The sequence below is a fragment of the Spermophilus citellus genome (assembly GCF_964194105.1).
Source record: "Spermophilus citellus genome assembly, chromosome: 4".
Taxonomy (NCBI): Eukaryota; Metazoa; Chordata; class Mammalia; order Rodentia; family Sciuridae; genus Spermophilus; species Spermophilus citellus.
In genome coordinates, this window is record NC_138185.1 from 178,181,416 (window position 1) to 178,205,687 (window position 24,272).

Below are 24,272 nucleotides of genomic sequence, written 5' to 3' on the forward strand. Positions count from 1 at the left end.
AAAACAAACCGAAAGACTGTTAAGTAAATTGTTAGAGGAAGGAGGCATCTCAGTAAAATCAAGAACAGTCAGGGCATACGTTGATACAATACAAAAATGTAGCCCATGGCTTTTTAAGGAGGAGTTGTTAGATATATCACAATGGAACCATCATGGTGAAGATTTAAAAAGAATAGAAAAGAACAACCCAGGGACTCTGCCAGTTGGCACATTGCCATTGTGGGCGTTGGTATCTGGTTTGCTTAGTCCAAAGCCTTCAGTTCAGACAAAGGTAGAGGAAGGAGAAGACATATTGATTCAAGTAAAAGAGAAGGTCTCTCAAGTTAGTCAGAAAGAGGAAAAGATTCAAGTAAAAGAGAAGGTCTTTCAAGCTAGTGAGACAGAGGAAGGAAGTTTAGAGCAGAAAAAGCCATCAGGGGAAAAGTTACAACAGGAGACTGCTAATAACACCTTTCTATCAGAGAGCGTAAGTGTCCAACCAACAGCACCACCTCTACAGGAGACTGCTACTAACAGCATTCTATCTCCAGAGGGCATAAGTGTCCAATCAACAGCACCACCTCCATATGCTAGGAGACTCTCAACCCCCGCAGTTGATAGTTGGGATCCTGAGACAGGATCTCAAGTATGCCCTGTATTTGAGGTAGGAGGGCAGCGAATTTACCAGGGTTTAAATTTCAAAACAGTGAAGGAGCTAAAAGAGGCTGTAACAACCTATGGTCCTCAAGCACCCTTCACTGTAAGCTTGGTCAAATTCATTACCAACTTAAACATGACGCCAGCAGATTGGGCTAATATTTGTAAAGCTGTGATAAATGGAGGACAATACCTGTTATGGAAGGTTGCCAATGAGGAATTTTGCAAGGAGACAGCTAGGCGAAATGCAGCAGCTGGTTATTCTCAGAGAAATCTAGATATGTTGTTAGGAAAGGGACCTTATGAGGATTGGCAGCAACAAATTGCATATGATCCTGGTGTATATTTACAAATTGCTGTAGATGCAGTTAAGGCATGGAAGACTTTACAAGGACATGGAGGTTTACAAGGTCAATTATCTAAGATAATACAAGGAGCTAATGAACCTTACGCTGAATTTGTAGATAGGCTTATTCAAACAGCTACCAGAGTTTTTGGGAATACAGAACAAGCAATGCCATTAATAAAACAACTGGCTTATGACCAAGTGAATCGTTGGTGCAGAGATATCATTAGACCATGGAAACAGGAAGATTTAAACACATATATTAAATTATGTAGAGACATTAATGAACAAGAGCAAGTCATGGCAGCTGCAGTAAAACAGGCTTTAGATGCCAGAGACATTAATGAACAAGGGCAAATTGTGGCAGCTGCAGTAAAACAGGCTTTATATACCAGGCCAAGAACATGCTACAATTGTCAACAAACAGGACATTTTAAAAGGAATTGCCCCATAGGAGGAGGGTTTAACAAAACTAGGTATCAAAGGAGTAGAATACCGGGTATTTGCCCACGATGCCGTAGAGGGAGACATTGGGCTAATGAATGCCGTTCTCAAACCACCATAGAGGGTACTCCATTACATTGGGCTAATGAATGCCGTTCTCAAACCACCATAGAGGGTACTCCATTATCAAAAAATGAACAAGGACAAGGTGTTTATCCACAATATCGTGGAAAAAGGCATCGGGTTCCGTTGCCAAAAAATGGACAGGGGGCCCCAATGCTCCGGGGCCCCAAACCACAAATATACAGAGCACTGGAGGAACCCAGCAACCCCATCAGGGTAGTGACCAGGACACATTGTCCATCAGATCCCTCATCAGACAAACCAGAGGGAGCGCAGGGTTGGACATCTGCACCTCCGCCAGATCAGTACTAACTCCAGAGATGGGAGTTCAAATCATTCCCACAGGGGTAAAAGGACCTCTTCCCAAAGGAACAGTAGGCTTATTATTGGGACGCAGCTCTTCTACTCTAAAAGGACTTTTGATAAGTCCTGGGGTAATTGATCCCGATTATGAAGGTGAAATAAAAATTATAGCCAGTTCTCCAAAGGGTATATCAGTAATTTCACCAGGAGATAGAATAGCACAGTTACTAATAATACAAAGCCTACATGATAAATTTTCCAGTCATGCTGTAGAAAGAGGTTCCAAGGGATTAGGCTCCACAGGTGTAGATTGGGCTATGCTTTCTTTAAATTTAGATTCTCACCCCATGCTAAAACTAAATATTCAAGGGCATGAATTTAATGGGCTACTGGATACAGGTGCAGACCTTAGCATCATCTCTCGTCAAGAATGGCCAAAACATTGGCCATTACAACAAGCCACTCAAACGCTTCGAGGCCTAGGAGTGGTGACTAATCCCGATAGAAGCGCAATGGTATTAGATTGGAAGGATCCTGAAGGATGTGAAGGAACTATACAGCCATATGTATTAGATCATCTTCCCGTAAATTTATGGGGACGAGATGTCTTAGATCAATTAGGTTTGACATTAACAAATAACACCAATCAAAATGCACCCACTATTATGGCTAGACAAGGTTTTAGGAAAGGAAAAAGATTAGAAAAACAAGAACAAGGTATAGCAGCACCAATACAAATAGATCAAGGAACAGACAGACATGGGTTGGATTTTCACAAAGGGCCACTGAGACAATAAAAATTACATGGAAATCAGAAAGACCAGTATGGGTTCCTCAGTGGCCCTTGACTAAAGAAAAGATACAAGTAGCCCATGATCTGGTCAAACAACAATTAGCGGAAGGACATATACAACCTTCTGTATCTCCCCATAATACTCCCATTTTTGTCATCAAAAAGAAATCTTGTAAATGGAGATTATTGCAAGATTTAAGAGCCATTAATAATGAAATGGTCATTATGGGACCTCCTCAATCGGGGATTCTTCAATTGTCTGCTTTGCCAAAAACTTGGTATGTTTTAGTTATAGATATTAAAGATTGTTTTTTTTCCAATTCCAATTCATCCTGAGGATAGTCCACGTTTTGCATTTACTATTCCTGCACTAAATCATGAAGGTCCTGATCAGAGATATGAATGGAAAGTACTCCCTCAAGGGATGGCTAACAGCCCAACTATGTGTCAAATTTATGTTAACAAAGTAATCCAGCCACTTAGAAATCAAAATCCTGAACTACAAATATTTCACTATATGGATGATGTATTATTAGCACACAAAGCTAAAAACACATTGTTAGAATGTTATGCCACACTTACAAATTTATTAAAAAATTATAATCTAGAGATAGCAATAGATAAAGTACAATTAAATTTTCCAATTAATTATTTAGGAGTTCTATTATCCTCAACCATGGTCCGTCCACCAAAAATTCAAATACGAGTAGATCAATTCAAATCACTTAATGACTTTCAAAAGTTATTAGGAGACATAAATTGGATAAGGCCTTATCTAGGTATTCCAACAGGAGAATTAGGACCTTTATTTGATATCCTAAAAGGTCCATCAGATCCAAATTCACCCCGAATGTTAACGCCTGAATCAAGAAAGGCATTAAAAATTATTGAAACATATATGGAAAATATGCATTTGGATAGAATTGATATAAGTTTGCCTTTATTATTTATTGTACTACCAACAAAAAATATTCGTACAGGAGTATTTTGGCAAGAAGGTCCATTATTATGGATACATTTATCTTATTCTCCTAACACTATTCTTACTAGGTATCCTGAGGCTGTAGGAGAATTAATACTCAAAGGAATAAAAACAGCAAAGGGAGTATTTGGAATTTCTCCCAATAAAATTATTACTCCATATACTATGAATCAAATTGATGAATTAGCTAATGAGTTGAATACTTGGGCAATAATCATGTGCAAATCTAATGTTTCATTTGATAACCACGTACCATCTAATCCTTTATTGCCTTTTTGGTCATTGCATCCTGTAATTTTTCCAAAAATGACAAGAAAAACACCTATCATGAATGCTCCAAATATATTCACTGATGGGTCAAATAATGGTACAGCAGCAATAGTTACACCTGATCAAACTTTTACATTTTTAGTACCCAAACAATCAGCTCAAAAGGTAGAGATTAATGCAGTATTACAAGCTTTTGTGATGTTTAAAGATTCTGTATTTAATTTATTTTCTGATAGTCAGTATATAGTTAATGCTATAGTATCCCTTGAAGATGCTGGTAGGATTTCCCCTTCTTCTACTGTTTTCTCTTTGTTTTCCACTATACAAAGGTTAATCTGGGACAGAAAAGATCCATTCTTTATAGGACATATCAGGGCACATACAGGCTTGCCTGGAGCCCTTAGTTTGGGCAATGATTTAGCAGATAAAACTACACATGACATACATATTTTCTCTACACTAGAAGAAGCTATAAATTTTCATAAAAGGTTCCATGTCAATGCTAATACTTTACAAAAGCGTTTTAAAATTACTAAGGAACAAGCTAGAGAAATAATAAAACAATGTCAAAATTGTGTGACCTTTTTACCACAAGTTAATCTTGGAGTCAATCCTAGAGGATTTATACCTAACCATATTTGGCAGATGGACGTCACACACTTGCCAGAATTTGGAAAATTAAAATATTTGCATGTTACAGTTGATACTTCTTCTGGATTTTTGATGGGCTCCCTTCATGCCGGAGAAAAAACTAAAGATGTTATAGCTCATTGCTTACAAAATTTTGCCACTGTGGGCATTCCAAAACAGTTAAAAACAGATAATGCCCCTGGTTATACTTCTACCTCTTTTAAACAATTTTGCTCATCATTTGGCATTACTCATATAACAGGAATCCCATACAATCCACAGGGACAAGGCATAGTTGAAAGAGCTCATCAAACTATTAAAATGTACTTATTAAAGCAAAAAGACGGAATTGGGAAGGGGTATATATTCCCCAAAGATAAACTTAAAATAACCCTTTTTACTCTAAACTTTTTAAATTTGGATTCATCAGGACTTATTGCTGTAGAAAGGCATATGTGTCCAAAAAATGTACATAAGCCCAAGGTACTTAGGAAAGATATTCTAACAGGACAATGGAAAGGTCCTGACCCAGTAATTGTCTGGAGTCGGGGGTCTGTTTGTGTGTTTCCACAGGAAGAACAGCAGCCGATTTGGATTCCGGAGAGATTAACTAAAGTCCTGACCCAGTGATTGTCTGGAGTCGGGGGCCTGTTTGTGTATTTCCACAGGGAGAACAGCAGCCGATTTGGATTCCAGAGAGATTAACTAAAGCAATTTCTACAGACCAAAAAGAAGATGATTTGGCTCAAATCCATAACAGCTGATATCCAAAACTCCAATTCGGCTATCCTTACATCTGCGACAGAACCAGGATGCTTTTTTCAATATCTATTTTATTATTGCCCTTTCCCATATCATGAAGTTCTATTTTGGTTTTTGAGCTCATACAGACCTAGGTTAATGTTTTGCTGATCAGTTCTATTTTTTTTTTTTTTTTTGACTATAGAGTTTTAAACATTGCAATGGAGATTTCACCTGTAAAAAGTTATAAGGCCTTTACTATTATGTTATGTGTTATATGTATTATATTATGTGTGCACACTTGTGTTTTGTGTTATATGTTTGAATGTACGTATGTCCATATATCATATATGATGAGCGCTTATGAAAAAATGGATCCAAATATTTTTTTTTTATTCACGTGATTTAAATGGTTTAATTTAAATTGGGTAAATAACTGTTAAGAATTGTTTTAATATGTAAACAAAAAAGAAAGTTAACAGATCTGTTTGTTTACTTTCACCTTTCCTTTTCATTATATTTAATAATTCTCTTCAAGATAATGTAAATTGTTAAGAAAATTGTTTTCTTTTAGTGCCTTCTGGAATGTTACATAATTTTTTCTTTAGCCATTATTGCCAGAATTCCTATCTTCATCCCAGTGCCGGTGAAGACAAAGATAAAACTAATCTACAGTTTCTGCAATAGCCATCACTGAACTGCTTGCAGAACTTGCCTAAACTATGTGTTACTTGTATGCATTGTGAACTCACTTGTATGCATTGTGAACTATCTGTTGGTGCAGCAACTTGTGGTAGTGTTGGGGTATTTTTGCTGATGATGTCATCGGTGGTACAATTTTTTCAACAAGAGCCATCAATTGGCTTGGTGTATCTTCCTCCCTTCTGCTTGTCATGACAAAGACCTCTCCACAGGTGTGGCTGTATACTGGACCGGTAGTCAATGACGGGTAAGATCCAATTACAATGGTACCAACCTAAGACAGGAGGCTGACGCCCTGAGGTCAGCTCATCCGAAGACGGGTAAGGACCATATGTAGTATTGGACAACCTAAGGCAGGCACGGTCCCCAAGCCACATGCTTGTTGTTTAAACAGAGAGGGGGAGATGTTGAGAGCCACAGCCAAAGGGGCCCCAGCAAACTTCAAGCTGCCAGCAAACTTCCAGCTGCTGGCTGATGATTGGCTCACAGCAGCCCCAGCAACATCTAGCTGATTGGCTCCTTTGCAGTGATGTTCATTGGGCTGTTTCCCTGCCCTTCAGACTGCCAGCTGATGATTGGCTCACAGTGGCCCCAGCAACATCTAGCTGATTGGCTCTTCTGCGGTGATGTTCATTGGGCTGTTTCCCTGCCCTTCAGACTGCCAGCTGATGATTGGCTCACAGCGGCCCCAGCAACATCTAGTTGATTGGCTCCTCCACGGAGCTGCTCATTGGGGGACTTCTTTGGCTCCGCCCACACGACCCAGCCAATCAGCCTCAAGAGCAGGAGGATTGTGGGAGGTGGTGAGGTTTGTGTGGGGGTGAGAGGCTTGTGAAAAAGCCGGTGGTGGCAGTTGGGCTCTGAGGGTTTTTTCCTGAGGAGCTGTTTTGTTTGGTGTTTTTAGTTCTAAAAATAAAGTTTGTTTCTTTTGACAAGTGGCTCCTGAATTGTGCCCAGCCAGACAGCGGCAACATTTCTCATATTCCATGATTTTAGAAATTATATCTGAAATTTGGTATCCAATGTAATTTTATTCATTGGAACCCAGGGACTAGAATTTCAATATTATTTCTCAAACAAAGAATATTAAACTAGATCCAGGAGACCAGAGTTCTACCTAAACATTGCCATTGACTTTATTATGACTTTGAGCAAGACACTTAATTCCTTTGGTTCCTTATCTGTATACTAAAAAAAAAAAAAAAACAAAAACCAACAACAACAACAACAAAAAAAACTAGACTGCATAATTTTTTGAGGCTCCCTTCAAAATGAAAATCCTATTTTAATTTTTGTTTTCCCCCAACTGTATGTATTTTTCCTCTCTGATTTGATAATTATTTGTTATTATGACATAGCAGAAAGCAAAATAGTTGAATATTTCATTTCTGTCATCAGTTAATGTCATACCATCTGTTCTAAGATTTAGGCCAAGGTCTGCTTATCTTTTTCTCTTTGCACTAAGCCTTATTTTAATAGCACAGAATACCTTTTTGATGGCTTTATAATTTTTTCTTAGGCCTTTCTCATAGGGTTTATGTAATCGGATAGAACCAGGGCTTGAATCCCAGCTCTGCCTTCAGTGAGTTGTTTGAAGTGTCAAGTCTATCAAATTCTCTAAAGTTCAGTTTCCTTATTTATTAAATTGTGATACTATTAGTGTATGCTTCATGTGATTATTGGGAAGATCACATGAAAAAATGGCATAAAAAGTACTTAGTACAATATCTGGCATAAAGAATGTGCACGAGAGGTGTTATTTGTTTTACTTATTTTTACATTTTTGTTGTTATAATCATCATCATCGTTATCATCATCATCATCATTTTTAGTATTGAAACATGATTATTGATTATTGGATTTTCATTATTTCTTTCTATTAAAAAGCAATAATGTGATATTTCATATGTGTAGGTAATTTCATAGTTTATAAGGTATTTCTGCATGCCTTATATGACTTTTTCAATAATGCTCTGAGGCAACAATTCACTGCCTCACATTACAGGTCAGAGAGTCGCAGAGAGATTCAGTAACTTATCCAAAGGACCACAGGGGCTTGTTGTCTGCTTCTTAACCCGATGGTGCCTAGATGGTGCCTAGCTGAGGAAGAGGTAGTAGATAGCACCAGGTGGTTTTGTGAGAGTTGTCTGGGATGAACATCAGCACTGGAAAGATAAAAAGCTCCTTCAAAGAAAAAAAATATGTTGACTTGATAGAACGTTGGTATTTTATTATGAGTGTGCCTTTCTTGAAATAAAACAGTGTGAGGTGTTTTACCCCTTCTGTACATTGGTTTGTAAATGGAGGTTTTTCTCTCAAAATTTGTTTTCAATATTGAATAGCATGGTTATGACGTTTACTAAACACACAGTGTCCCATGTAAGATTCTAGGGAGTTCCCAAGGGTTACTAAGGTGGTGGCTGGGAGAACCTAATGTCCTGTTATTGTGTTATCTAAAAACGAAGGTTGGTTTTCTTCAACTTGCTAATCAGACTTCCCTTCCCCTAAGTTCTAAATATGTATTAACAATTCAAATTTTTTTGTTTCCTACAATCCAAAAGTCTTAGATCTGAGATGCAGCTAAGGCCAGGATGATCCGCAGGGCGGAGGGCTTGGCGCCTCTCTCCAGTTCCTCGCCAGGAACCAAGCTGGCTCGGCGGCTATGCTCTGAACAGTCAGTGAAATGAAATGCGATTTAGTTGAGTTCCTCCTGAAAAACTGTCTTAAGAGACTGAAATGTGGATTGCTTTGAGTGATGCTCCCATTTTCTCTCCTCTAAAAATAAGCCAGATTGGCAGTATTCAAAGGAGACATAAAATTAGTTATTATTGGCTGACTCAGCAATAAAGCCAGGAAGCGGAATCTGCTAAATGGAAACTATTCTAACAGTGGGAATGAGAAATTATGGGTCTAAGGCGAGACCTAACTGGCTGAGAGCATCTCTCCATGCCTGCAGCTGATAAACTGCTTTTGTAACGGGCTGGAACGTTGCTCCAGTCGGGACTCCACGGTAGCGCTTCAGAGAGCAGCCGCTTGGGTGAGTGGATGGGATTCAGCTAGGGCTCTGCCTGTAGCTTAGCACAGGGTTTTCAAAGAGTTTTGGAGGCATTAGTCACTAGGGAATAATTCAATGATAATTTATCCTTAACAGCACAATTACCACTCTCATTACATATTTATTTCAGACTTAAAAACAAAATCAAGTGAGCTAAAATTTTCTTAAAAGGATTTTCTGGTCGGTTTCCATTGTGGTATGGAACAGCATCATGCCAGTCTGAACTTCTGAACATAGGTGTGTTCAGAGCAAAGAACTGAACTTTTTTTTTCTTTTTAAATGAATACCTTAATTATCAAATAACATTTAGATTCTGGAACTTATTTGGAAGGCATCTGTCCTAATGTTTTTGGCTGTGTTTGGGCCCTTTTTCCTCATTGGAGGTGGGAAATTGTACCTGTCCCTCCCAACCCGCACAATAACTGGAACTTATAAAGAGAAGTTTCAGACATTGTCAAAGAAAGACACACTTGGCATCCAGTCTATCCCATTCCATTCCAAATGGCAGGCCTGTGCCCTCCCACACCATTACCTAATAATAAACCTAAGAAGTACATCAAGGCCTCAGACAAAAGGCCCATTAGGCATGTCTGTGATTAAAGCTGATTAGCTAGAAGTCATTGGGAATTTTGAGTCCAAGATCAGTGGTGAATCATATCCAATTTGCATAAACTACAAGGTGCTTCATTAAGGCTAATCATTTCACTCTGTCCTTTGGTAATAAATCATCCTTCTATGGGGCTCATTTAGATTGAGCTTGAGCATTTTTTTATCTTAAGAATTCAACCCTGTTAAGATTGGGTTAGCAGTGCTCTTTGGCTTGGATTGCTGGGTCATACTTTCTGGGAGCCCCACTTCAGTGCCACATCTTTGCAACAGCTTCCTAGAAATCTTAGCTATGATTCATTAGGGTTCTTGTGCCAATGACCAAGACTCATAAGATAATGAATTGTCCATCTCTTAAAGCACCAGGAGAGCAAGTCATATGTGTTAAAACTGATAAGGTACTCAGGGATATAGCGCATTGTACTGAGCCATCTGCTAATTAAATAATTTTACATACCTTTCTTGAGAATAATTCTATTTAAATCTAGGAAAACTGAGCAGGTTTAAACTTCCAGATATCTCATATGGATCATTCTTTCTTTGCAATCATTCTCAAGACTAATGAGATGTTGTTTGTTTGCTCCCAAAGGTTATTCTTTCTTATTTCATATCATCTGCACACTCTGTTCCCTATGCCTGGAACACCTACCCTATCCTCTCCATTATCTGCTGTGCCTATGCCTGTTAAAACATTTCTCACACTGCACTGTAACTTTCTTTTTTAAAAATTAATTAGCTTATTTTAATCAGGTATATATGACAGCAGAATGCATCTTGATTCATTGTACACAATTACAGCATAACTTTACATTTCTAAGGTTGTACACGATGTAGCATCACATCATATGTGCAGTCATACATGTACCTAGGGTAATGATGTCCATCTCATTCCACCATCTTTCCTGCCCCAATGCACCCTTCGTAACCTCCCTCCCCTTTGCCCAATCAAAGTTCCTCCATTTTTCCCATGCCTCCCCCCTCCCTGTTATGGATCAGCATCCACTTATCAGAGAGAACATTCTTTTTACTTATTTGTCTCTTCCACTTCTTGAAGACAAGAATTCCATGCCTAGCACATAGCAGATAATAAATATGTGTTGAATACAATTTGTGAATTCTGAAATGATGTCTGAAATGGAATACATAGTCTGTTAAAAGGAGGATATTCATCTCTAAATATTGACATGTAAAGATATCTACATATTTCCTGATATAGTGACTAAAAGTACTAAAAAATTATTGAATCTACTTTGCTTCTACCAGTCCAGCTCTGAGGTGAAGCAGCTTTTGGTTCCTTTTCTAGACTCTAACTTTACTTTTGTTGCAGGATTTTGTTTGTCAATACCAAGAGTGCCTAGGGACACATTTAATTCCTGAATTTCTTATGTTTGTTTCACAGTATGATCATCACTTATTATATGCAAGGGATAGAGCATATCTAAATAGTCTTTTAAAATAATGTTACGAGGGACCGGGGTTGTGGCTCAGTGGTAGAGCACTTGCCTAGCATATGTGAGGCCCTGGGTTCGAGTCTCAGCACCACATATAAATAAAATAAAGGTCCATTACAACTAAAATATATATTTAAAAAAATAATAATGTTACATTTTATGTTTATTAAGCAGTAGATCTGGATATCATTAAAAGTTCTCCAAAGGCAAAGCATTTCAGAAGCAGGATAGAAGGAAAGATTGTGATCATTGCCCATTGATAAGTTTCTTCCAAGACAAGAAACTATGTTCTTGAAATTATTATTGGTTACCACAGGATTTAAGGTGGAAAATTTATTGGTATCAGTTTACTGTTAATTATCAATACTTACTGCTCATGCATTTTGCAGAGTAATATTAATAGTTTGTAATACTAGTTTAACTCTGTGTAATACAAATTTGGGTTCTTCCCCCAAAGGGATAAAATACCACATAGAGAGAGGAAGAAAATGCAAGAGGACTTATGTATCTAATTCACAGGTTTCTAAATCTGTCACACAGTATTTTTATCAGAGTCAGAAATCAGAGCTGTATTTGAAAATTTGCTAGCTAAAAGAAAATGATTTTATGTGACAAACCTGCTGCCCCAGAAAACAGGCAATTAAAGTACCTCTTAAAAAGCAGCCATAAAATTGGTGTTCCATGGTGTTCATTACTGTTTTCTTTTTCTTTTTTCTTTTTTTTTTTTTTAAGCAAGGCTCCTCCCTGGGCACCCTGTTCTGAGAACTGGAATCTGCTAGCAAATTGAGCCCAGCACACAGGAACTTTGCATTTTCTTCTGTGAAAAAATGTTAGTAGGTTTCCAGTGTGTACACAGGATAGCTGTACCTTGTTAGGTGGACACAGGAACTTTTTATTTGAAGGATATATGTATGGGTACCATGGGGTAAACTTGTGATGGCTAATGTCAGCTTGGCTAGGTCATTTTTCAGGGAAGGTAATTTTTAAGATCAGACTAACATATAAATCAAACTTTGAGTAAAGCAAATCACCTCCTTAATGTGGGTGGGTCTCATTAAATCAGCGAAGACATTAACCAATTCTGTAAAATTCTCTTAATCCACAACAGACTTTATGGGCAACCAAGACTGTAGAAGCCTAGGAGACATCATGTGTCTGAGACCTCAGGGCATAGTAGGTACAGATCCTCTATCACTGATCTTTTCATATTAAGGAAAGGACCCACACTGATGATCCAGACCTGTACTTTCTCTTCTGCTATGGAAAGTTTGGGGAAGCTTCTACTCATGGATGAACAGATTTTTTTTTAGACTCTTCTTGCTGATAGGATCCTGTATTTCCCTCCATTGCTTGAAATGGGAATTGGGACTAAATGTTGAAGTTATTAGTTGGGTTTTTCTTGGTCTATTAAAGCTGCTAAAATATAGTGCTTCAGACTTCATAATTTATAAACAGTAGAACTTACTGCTTACAGTTCCAAAGCCTGAGCTTACTGCTTACAGTTCCAAAGCCAGGATCAAGGCACCAGCAAACTTGGTGTCTGGTTAGGGCTCATTCTGTCCTTCAAAGATGGTGCCTTTTAGTTGTATCCTTACATGGTGGAGGGTGAAAAGGCCAGAGAGCCAAAAAGGGAGGACTTTAGTCCTTAAGCTCCCTTTTAAGGGTACTATTTCTCATTATATCCTAAAGGCCCTGCCTTTTAAGACTATCACATTGGGGATGAAGTTTCAATATAACTTTTGGAGGGACGTAAACATTCATACCACAACAGTGTTCATAATGAGGTTCCCTTAATCCTATGGAACTTTGGTTTTTATTACAAATTTTATGTTATCCTTGTTCAAATGTCCTAGTGTTTAGGAGAGGAAGGACTTCAACTTCATAATGTAGATGAATAAACAAATATGATGGTTCACATCATTTTCAAGTAGAGCCACAGTGATGCTCAAGAGATAGGAAGCTCTTGCCAGGGCTGGGGAAGTCCAAGAGGGGCTGCTGTACACAGATGAGCCTTCTACCTCATACAGTCCTTCTCACCTGGTTTGGCTCAGGCATACTTTTTTCCACTCAGCTTTCTCAATTTGAATGATTTTTTCTCTCTATTCCAGATGTTCCTCAAAGACTACCCATCTCTCAGCCCCTTCTCAGCAAAACTTCTTGACTCACTATCTCTACTTCCTCACCTCCCTTGTTTCCATAGCTGACTGAATCCAGGCTTTTCATCTTCCCAATACCGTGGATTATTCTGGTCAAGGTCCTCATGACCTTCGCCTTGCCAAAGTCAAGGTCATATCTGTGTTCTCAGCTTTCTTCCTGTCTCAGCAGCACTAACCATTTCATGCTTTTAGAAACATATTTTCTTTAGTCTTCCAGTGAGTAGAATTAAAGTGAGGTTTTCTTCCTACCATGTTAGCTGTTCCTTCTCATATACTTTGCTGGTACCTCTTCTGCTAAAAATTCAGAGTATCTAAGAGCTCAATCCTATACTCTAAATGCTGGGCAGAAGTAATACCACCAGGCCTCTGGCCTTAAATACCATTCCCAAGACCCCACCAATCTCATCTCCATCCCTGGCCTTTTCCCTGAAACCCAGGCTTATATATCCAACTGCCTATTTCATACTTTTGCTAATTATTCTCTGTGTTCAGAATATTACCTCTGATTTTCCATAGTTTGTTCCTTCTTGTTATTTATATATCTCAAGTTATATATTGTCTAACACAACAGACTTTCCTTGGAAACCTTATTATCTATCTGTTTGTACACCTATTATTGTTATATATCACTAATCATATCATGTTTTTAATTCATGCATAACATATACCATTATATGATCTTATTTATTTACTTATTGTCTTTTTGTTTCCACTTCTTAAATGTAAATTCCCTGAGATTACAAAACAGAGTAGGAGCTCTTATTTAGTTTGCTCAGATTTCCATAACAAAATTCCATAGACAAAGTGGCTTAAATACTAAAAAAATTATTTTCTGATTGTCTGGAATCTGGAGATCCAAGATCAAGCTGTTAGCCCATGTGGATTCCTAGGGAAGCCACTCTCCTTGGCTTTAAGAGGGCTGTCTTCATGCTATAACCTAACATGGACTCTCTCCAGTACACTCAGTGTTGAGGGGAGAGGGAGAGAAATCTTTGTTCCTTTTATTAGGTCCCATCATGAGGATCCCACTCTCATGATTTTATCTAACCCTAATCTCAGCCACTATTGCTTTAAGTATTTCTCCTGCTCTGTTTTCTCTTTCTTTTTCTTCTGATGTTTTAGTTATATGTATGATTTATCTTTTGAAATTACTCCAGAATTCTTGGATGACATGTTCTATTTTCTTTTATCATTTCTTTCTATTTGCAATTCCATTTAAAAAGTTTATACTAACCTACCTTCGAGCTCAGTGATTCTTTTCTCAGCCATATGTCACCTGCTGATGCCTCAAAGGCACTCTTTAATTTCTGTTGCCATTTTTATTTATCGTGCTTCCTTTTGATTCTTTTTAGAATTTCCATCTCTCTGCTTATATAACTTATCAGTTCTTGAATGGTGTCTATTTTTTTTGTTAGACCCCTGAAGGTATTAATCATAATTATTTAAAGTTCCAGACCTGATAATACCAACATCCCTGTCATACCCGAGTCTGATTATAATGCTTGCTTTGTCCCTTCAGACCTTATTTTTCCTTGCCTTTTTAGCATATCCTATAATTTCGCTGTTGTTTAAACCTGGACATGATGTATTGGATAATAGGAACTGAAGTAAATAGGACTTTAGTGTGAAGTTTTATGTTAATTTGGCCAGAACTTGGACCGTGTTTCATATTTGCTGTAGCTGTAGGTACTAGAGGTTTTAATTCTTCTAATGTCTTTGTTTTTGCCTCCCTGTTGTCTTTTGTTTCTCTAATAATTTCTTCTTAAATCTGAGTCTTGTGGCTTTTTGGTTGGATGCATTGTTGACTTTACTGAAGCCCTGTTGGTATAGTGATGAGATGAAACCCATGAAAGTAGGAGGCCTCCCCTTAAGACCTGCAAACTCCATTCTCTTTCACGCTGGTTTGTAGTCAATCTCCAAAAATTCATCAAAGTTATGACTTAAGTGTCGCCACCTGTTTATGGTCCCATTGGATTCTGCTCCAGGTGAGCAGTTCTGAAAAAGGTTGTACATAGTAGCCCTCTAAGATTTCGGGTAGTGAGTTGTCCTGTGATCTTTGATCTCTCATGGGACAAAAAAAAAAAGTCAGGATTTTTTTTTCCAGTTTTTTTTTCTTGTCACAAGTATAGAATGATCATTTCCAAGCTTTTTAGTTGGAATCTAAATAGAAGTCCAGGTACCTTTTATAGCATATAGCACTGTGCTAAACAGACAATCAGCATACCATGTCTTGGCTTGTGTACCCACCAGAGCTATCTGGATCATTTTCCCACCATTTCCCACAGCTGCACCGGAGACTCTTCTTGCCAAGGGAAGAATTGGGGCTTTGGCAAGTTGTGTTTTAACCGCTGCCAACCCCTGAATACAAACACTAACTGAGTATGTGGAGTGAGCGATGGATGACAGCCAACATCTAGACAGAGATTGTCTGACTCAGCCTCTTGTACCTTTGTTCCAGACATGTGTATTTGCGTTACAGTTGAAAACCATTTCTCTCTTGGGCTGATGCCTCAGCTTTCTCAGGAAGGCCATTTTTGTCATCTCAAATGTAATAGAGCCTTCTCTGAGGCCTTGCTTTCTGTGGTGTGAGGATTGACTCTAAAAGCCTTTGACTCATTTGTGATTTTTGTCCTTTGCTCAATGGCAGTTCCTTCCTTTCCCTCCTCCTTCCTCTATCTTTCCTTCCCTTCCTTCTATGTGTCCTTTTTTTGCTTTATTTTTTTTCTTTTTAATGCTAGCATTTGCTATGTTTGTGTCAGGTTAAACATTTACTCATTTGTTAGCTTTTAGCAGAATAAGACAATTCTCAGCACTGATTGAAATGCAAATTAATACAAGCAATTACCAGGTACTACACATAGTTTAAATTGCAAGGCTTTAAATGACATTTCCCTGGCAATCTGTGTAAATCCAAAAGATCAGACATTCTCTTCATCCAGTAAAGGAAATTTATGTCCAAAGCCTAATTTTCAATTGCCATCACATAATCACTCTTAATTTTAGCCATCTTTGAAACAAAGATGACCTTATCAAATAACAGTTACCTAAAGAATACTTCCTGTTGAGGATTATGTATTGAGAATGAGAAATAGTTTGGAGATTGGGCCTGGATCCTCATGGCCTCAGAGGATGAAGACTAATATAGTATTTTAGGGAGACAGATTTCTCCCTCAGTTATAAAGAAGGGAACTAACATTTGCTGAGTCTTTTCTCCTGTGAAACACTTATGTTCATTCAATATTCAATGGGTATTCATTGAGAACTGTCATTTCTGGCTAGTATTTTAGTTGCAAGGGGTTAAGTGAGAATCGGACAGACAAGTTCCCTTCGCTCATGACTCTGATATCTGCTGGGAAAATTGGCAATGAATAATGAAGAAGTAAAATGAATCCAGACTGCTATGTGCTTAGAGAATGGCTGGGTGAGGGGGTGAGAAGAGAGTGCAGGATAGATGGGGCAGAGGGGCCCGGGGTGCAGCGAGGGGGTAGATGGGGACAAAGAAGGCCTTTTTGAGAGGGTGACAAACACATTGAGAAATTAAAAAGTTAACCAACCACTCATTACTAAATTTCACAACCTGAGATAAAAGCAATATTAGTTTAGCATGTGCCAGCAAAGATATTAATTACTCAACTAGATTAGACGATTTCTCCAAGATTACATAAGCTTTTTTCTGTCCTGTTCCATTTGCCTCCAAAGCTGCTCACTGCCACCACATTCCACCAGAAATAGAAGACTTGGTCCCAGTCTATTCTCTTGAATTCTTCTCAGGCTTAGGCAAAAAGCAAGTCCTCTTTGTTGACCTGATCTCAGTCTTTAAATCTTCATGAAGCAACCAGTTCTCAAAGAAAAGTAATGCCAAGTCATCAATTTCCTCAGCTAGAACATTAAAAAGAAAAAGAAAATATAAAAAGACAGTCACCTAATTTTTAACATCTTTCCATAAAAGAGGACATTTTAATACCAAAAAGTTAAAAAGTTTTTTTTTTTTTTTAGATTAGAGGACATGACTTCAAACCAGATGAAATTAGCTTTATATTATTTTGACCCTATTTTACTTATCTTACAGAGAACCACTAAAATTATAACATAAATGGACCAATTTAAGTAATGATGGGTTCTATACCTTTTAAAGCTTCCTCCAACCTTGGGAATCTTTGGTTAATGCTAACCCCTTGCCCCTGTGTGGAGGGGCCAGGCAGCCAGGCAAGCCAGGCTGTGGGACAAGGATACATACTCTCTGTTAGTTGAATTAACCTAGGAAAGGCAGGACATCTTGATCTAAATATTTTTCACTTTGATTAAATGAGAATAGGACAGACAATTTCCCTCAAAATGTTTGCCTGTTTATGAAAAAGGAGATGATGGATTCTATTTATTAGAAAATTCAAATGCAACTTAGAGTTTTTTCATATTTTTAATTTAATTTAATTTAATTTTTCTTTTTATTTAGAGCTTTTCTCAAAATAATTTGCAGTTTTTTTTCTGTAGGCAGTTGCTCACACTAATTTCAATAAACTGAGAGTTGATTAATCATTTTTCCTTGTATTTAGAGAGTTAGAAATGCCACTTGGACTTCTAGTATTGGGAGTATGTCTTTGTCAAGAATATTCAAGTGTTGATCAATCTATGATAATATAGTTGTCTTTCTAACCTTGGAATGTAAGCCAGACCCAAAAGTGTATAAGAATAGCACTATTTAAAATTCTATGAAAATATAGTGATCATAATTGAAAAAATAATTTTGTACAGCAGCAGCAATAGCATCTTTGAGGACATGTCTGCAGTGTTTCAAGCACCTTAACTATATCAGTTGTGCCAGAGTTCATCAGGAAGAGTCTGGGGCTAAAGTCTCAAACATTGATTGAAATTTTGGCGTTGTATATAAGTTTTTTTTTTAAAGCAAAGATACAATCCATTTGAATGTCTGGCTTTCTTTTTCTTTTTGTCAATATAACCATTATTACCCCCACACTATTCTATCTCCCTCTCTTGGTCTCAATAGCATAAGCTAAAAGCAATTGATTTCACAAAGCAATTGAAGAGATGAAGAGAAACCCAAATTAAGAAAAATGTACTGTACAGATGAATACATTCTACAATATTAATAAAGTCCTAGAATGCTTAGCATGAGCTTGAAGACTTTCTTCTGATTGATGTTAAATACATACATATTTTTAATTTTTGAAAGCATATTAAGGATGATAGAAGAAATGAGAAGAAATATATAAAGAAGCTAAATCACCTGTAATCTTACTACCAGGATAAGCAGTATTAATGTCTGATAAATTCCTTCTTGTCTTTAAACATATATAGATATAATGAGTATAATATGTATATAATTTTCATGTATATTTCAAACACATGCTTTTGCATGATGTACTAATAATATTTTATCATATAAAAATGCAAAATGTTTTCTAAGTAGTTCGCCACTCTTAGGCATTAAAGCTGTTTCGGATTCTTCTTTCTTAGAAATGGTATTGCAATAAACCTTCTCTATTTTGAAACTATGTTTGCAACTTTTGATATTTCCTTAGACTAGACTTCAATAAGTAGAATTTCTACATTAAGTAATATGAACCTGCTAAGAATCATTATATCAGAAATATAAAAACAATCTACCACTGTAGTCTAATAATTCATACTACAGGTATTGTCATTGAAAAAGGGATGTTAATAGCTTCACAGATTAAAATTATCTAATTGCTGTATTACTTTGAAGTTCTTTTCCTTTTTAGTGAGATTCATTTGTGTAGTCATTGATTAAAGTATTCCATAGAATATGTTGGCAGTACTGGCTTTGTGGACGTGTGACCTATGCAGTTACTCCAGGTTCTGTGTTCAAAAATAGCCTGTGCTTAGTTTAATGCTCAGCTGTTACTATCTTGGAATTCTTATTTTTATCTTTGAATTTAAGTTTTGTAAATAAAATTTGATAAAAGGGTGGGTGTGTGTGACCAGAAAAAGAAGCATAGAATATGTGTGTCCCTTGCCACTCCATTTGTATACAGTAGTTGTGTTTTTTTGTTTGTTTTTGTTTTTGGTTCTGGGGAGTGAACTCAGGGGCACTTAACCACTGACCCACAGCCTCAGCACTTTTTATTTAAGTTTTGAGACAGAGTTTTGCTAAGTTTCTTAGGGCCTTGCTAATTTTCTGTGGCTGGCTTTGAACTTATGATCCTCCTGACTCAGGCTCCTGAGCAACTGGGATTACAGGTGTGTGGTGTGCCACCATGCCTGGCTGCACATAATGTTTTGATGTTCCATGAACACAAAGTTCCAAAGGCCCCCAACATGTGGGAGTTAAATGAGGCTTGTAACTGGCACATCTACACACCTGAGTAAACAGGGTGCTGGTGGCCACATATGGCCATGATTTGTTTATATCATAACTTAATTTGAATGTAAAAGATGTCAATAATTTTTCTAAGAAATATTAACAACCAAAAAATCCTATTCATATTTTATCTTACTCATGATTATATCTTGTATTAGCCAACCACTTGCAAGGAAAATAAAGTCAGAGAAGGTGAGAAAATAATAACCTAACTATTTTCTCTTGAGTCCTTTCTTATTCATGATAAGGAAGAGAATGTGACAAATGTAGGAGAGTAAAGGCAGCCCTGGAATGAAGCTGTGAATGCACAGCATTGTTTATCCCATGTGAATGAGAGCTGTTTCTGATCCTCCTACATGAACACATCTGCCAGCTCACTGGGGACATATGAGGCTGTGTTAAGAATCTGTTTTAATAATGATATCACCTCTCATGTATCAGCTATAGTTGAGGCTTCTACTTAGCTGCAGGGACAGTAGTCAATAATCATCCACAATGATCCCAGTTGGTGTTTTCAAGAGACAGACGGGCAAATTACATGGGGCTATAATAGGGACCACTGCCTCTCCATCCTTTACATCTCAAGGGTGGTGCTGATGTCTTCCATTCTACCTAGCATACATGTATTTTCGGTTACTATTTTAGCTGAGAGTGGGAAGCAGCAATTTCTGGGTCTTTTGCTTCACATTCACTACATAGTAGTTCTATTCATAGACAAAGGAAACTTTCTTAGGGTAGTACAAAGGTCTAAGGATGTCCAGTCCTATTTGGAAACTGGGAAAATACCACTGGGTATGCTTATAGACTCACTTTAGGAGGGCTTTAGTTCAAACTTGTTTTATTACCCAACTTCCACTAGCCCCTACTCTAGTAGGGAGACATAATTGAGGTTTGACACCTCCCTACCCCTTATTATTAAAATGATTCTATTCTCAAACAATATTTAAAAATATTCTCTCTTCTTCAATTTTCTGAAAAAATCTGTGTAGAATTAACATTTCATCTTTAAATGTTTGGTAAAATTTGCCAGCGAATCCATTGGTGAATGATGGGGTTTTAGCAATAGAATTAGTTTTAAAAAAATCAATATGGGGTTATTCAGGTAATATGAAAGAGATGGATATCCCCCTTATCCAGTGGATGATCAACCAAGTAAATGGCCTTAGTTACCTTTGGTGGAAAGACTAGAGGAATCCCTGTTTTGTACATTTGCTATGTTATTGCAGGTCTTTCCTCAAGGGGAACATGTGTCTTTTAGTAGATGGACTCAGAGAAATGGCTCATGTATGAAGATATGACACAGGATTGTGACTGTCCATGCAAAGCTGACCTCAGCCTTCTGCTCATCCGTTCTTGGTTTCTTCTGATTATTTATATTATGCAATACACAATACCCATGCTGACTATCCAAATATCTTGCTTCCAGGACTGCATAAGAAGTATCTATTAGTTATATCCATAGATTCCTTTGAGTCATGCTTCCCTGGATGTAATTCTAATTTGTTACTAATTTTTGGGGGGGTGGGTTGGGGTAAACACAGGGGCACTTGACCACTGAGCCCCATATCCAACCATATTTTGTATTTTATTTAGGGACAGGGTCTCACTGAGTTGATTAGTGCTTCACTTTTTCTGAGGCTAGCTTTGAACTTGTGATCCTTCTACCTCAGCCTCCAGAGTCATCGGGATTACAGTCATGCACCACTGCGCCTGGCTTGTTGCTCATTTTGATTGTTATGTCTTCCTTGCCAATGAGTGTGAAGTGCTGCCTTTTGGCTTTTCCTATTTTGGATTCCTATCATCTTTAGATGAAAGAGCTGGATGTCCCCCTTATCCAGTGGATGATCAACCAAGTATTTAGATAGGAATGCAAATCCAAACTAAGAAGCCCAGTTCTTCAATAGTCTTTATCAGTTCTGGTCTCCAGAGAAGGGCTACTCCTGAGCTTTTCTATGGTCCCGATCAAGCCCTTACACTAGCACTCCTTACTTACTTGGCAAGGGGAGTATTACAGATTGACTCGATCCTGCCTGCTTCTTGGAGCCTGTTCCTTTCTTTTTGTATACTCTTTCAGAACCATTCTGGCATACTTTTAATGTGGACCATCACTTTTTTTCAAACTGCTAAGAGCTAGTCCATCAATGTAGTCAAATCAACTCAAGAGTCCCTTTCCATGGCATTAAATCCTGAATCAGAGAGTCCCGCTACTGACAAATTCTTCTTAGTGCAGCTTTATATTTTGCATCTTCGGTAGATCTACTCCTGGTGTCAGTTTTCTTAGGTAAGGTTTCTAGAAGTATGATATTCTCGTACAAATTATTTAAAATGTTCTCTAAGAAACATACAAAGAAATGAGGTTTTAAGCAGAACAGAAGAAACCAAGTGAAGAGGTGTTTCAGGATAAGTCTAGCCTGAGCCTGATGCTAAAGGGAACTCTGGAGTGTTAATTTTGATATAGAAGTTGTCCTTTTTCAGGCAAGGGGGCTAGGTGTTTCACCCCTTTGATACCCATCATCCTGGCTCTTAGGGTGGGGTGAGGGAGTGTGACCTTCCAAACATCTTTAGGCAAGGTGAATTCAGCTAAGGGCAAATCTGCTAATAAGGGTGCCCATGTGAGACATAAATAGATCAAGTCCATAGCAGGTGGGAATGAGTATGCTAATCTAGTAAGGGAATCCAGGAGTTATACCAAAGGCAACGTGAGTTCTTGTGCACATTCCCTGTAGTCCTGAAAAGAATCAGTATACACCAGTACAGTGATACCTATAGTACAGCCATTTGGGATCTGAGAATAAGAGTTTTACAAGGAATTTTATTTTTATTGCTTTCTACTTTGGTTTGCAAGGCATTTCATAGACTGTATAAGGATAAAATGGACTTCATCTGCTTTGTATACATACAACTGAGCCAAGTGAGGAAGAATCACCATGAATGTCTGTGGGGTTAATGATAATTTTGTTATAAAAGTACATTGATTCACAGATGTCTGTCTTAGGTTTCATGAGATGTTGAATTGTACAGATATTGAATGTTATTTGTAGTTATTATTGAACATGGTCTGAGGGTCAAGCACATAAACTCTAAAAGAGCCCAAGGAAAGCACATAATTTAACCACATTACAGAGTTGTTTGTTTGTTTGTTTGTTGGTAGGGGGTACTGGGGATTGAACTCGAGGCACTTGACCACTGAGCCACATCCCTAGCCGTATTTTGTATTTTATTTAAAGACAGGGCCTCACTGAGTTGCTTAGCACCTTGCTTTTGGTGACGCTGGCTTTGAACTTGGGATCCTCTTGCCTCAGCCTTCTGAGTTGCCAGGATTACAGGTGTGCTCCCCAGCAGCTGGCTGCAAAGTAGTTATTGTACGGAAAATAACTTGCTATATTTATTACTGTAGATAATGTTAACTACAATTATGCCTATTTTAATGTGATTTTTAAAAAATATATTTTTATATGTTCTAATTAGTTATACATGACTGTAGAATGCATTTTGACACATCATACATAAATGGAGTATAACTTCTCATTCGTCTGGTTGTACATGATGTAGAATTACACAGGTCATGTAATTATATATACACTTAGAATAGTGATGTCTGATTCATTCTACTAACATTCCTACCCCCATACCCCTCTCCTTCCCGCCCCCTTATTGTGAATTAGCAACATGATAATGTTTTTAAACAAAAGTTCATATCTAATTGGGTTTTCAAGATGAAATTTATTTTATTCTCTTTGAAATTAATGGTAATTACATTTTTGACTTTAAAAATAAGGAAATCAGTTATCTTCAATTAGATGAAAAATGGTAATGTATGAATTAGATGAAAATTGTTATTTGTAATAGTATTCAAAACGTCTATGTCTTTGTCTAATTTCTTTTTTGTTTGCTCAGTTTTTAGAGAAATGTTTTAAAGTCTCAAATTAAAACTGTTAATTAATCTATTTTCCCCTAAAGTATGGCTGGATTTGTTTTATTAATCTGAGACTACTTTTTAAAACATATTTTATATTTAATTAACATGTGGAGATTGTACATATTTATGGCATATAAAGTGACATTTCAATATATGTATGTAATATATAGTAAGATGTGGGTAATTGGCAATCTATTTTTTTCTTGTTTGTTTTGGGAACATTCAAAATCCTCTTGACTGGCTGTTTTGAAATATTCAATTAATCTTTGTTGACTGTAGTTACCCTGCGCTGCCACAGAACATTAGAAGTTATTTTTCCTATCCAGATGCATCCTTGTACATGTGAATCATCTTCCCTCCATATGCCCTTCCCCACGTCCTTCCAAAGCTCTGTAACCACTAATCTCTGCTTTATTTCTGAGTTCAAATTTTTAGCTTTCACATATTAATAAGAACGTGTGTTGTTTGTCTTTCTGTTTGACATTTCACTTAACCTAAATTCCTCCAATTCCATCCATGTTGCTGCAAATGACAGAATTTCATTGTTTCTTACAGCTGGACATACAGTACAATTCCTTGATCCATTCACCCATCCATAGACTCCGAGATTGACTCCATATCTTGGCTCTTGTGACTAGTGCTGTAATGAACATGGGAGTGCAAATATCTCTTAGACAATGCTGATTTTATTACCCTTGGACAGATACCCAGTAGTGGGATTGCTGGATTGCATGGTATTTCTATTTCTAGTTTTCTGAGGAACCTCCCTACTGAT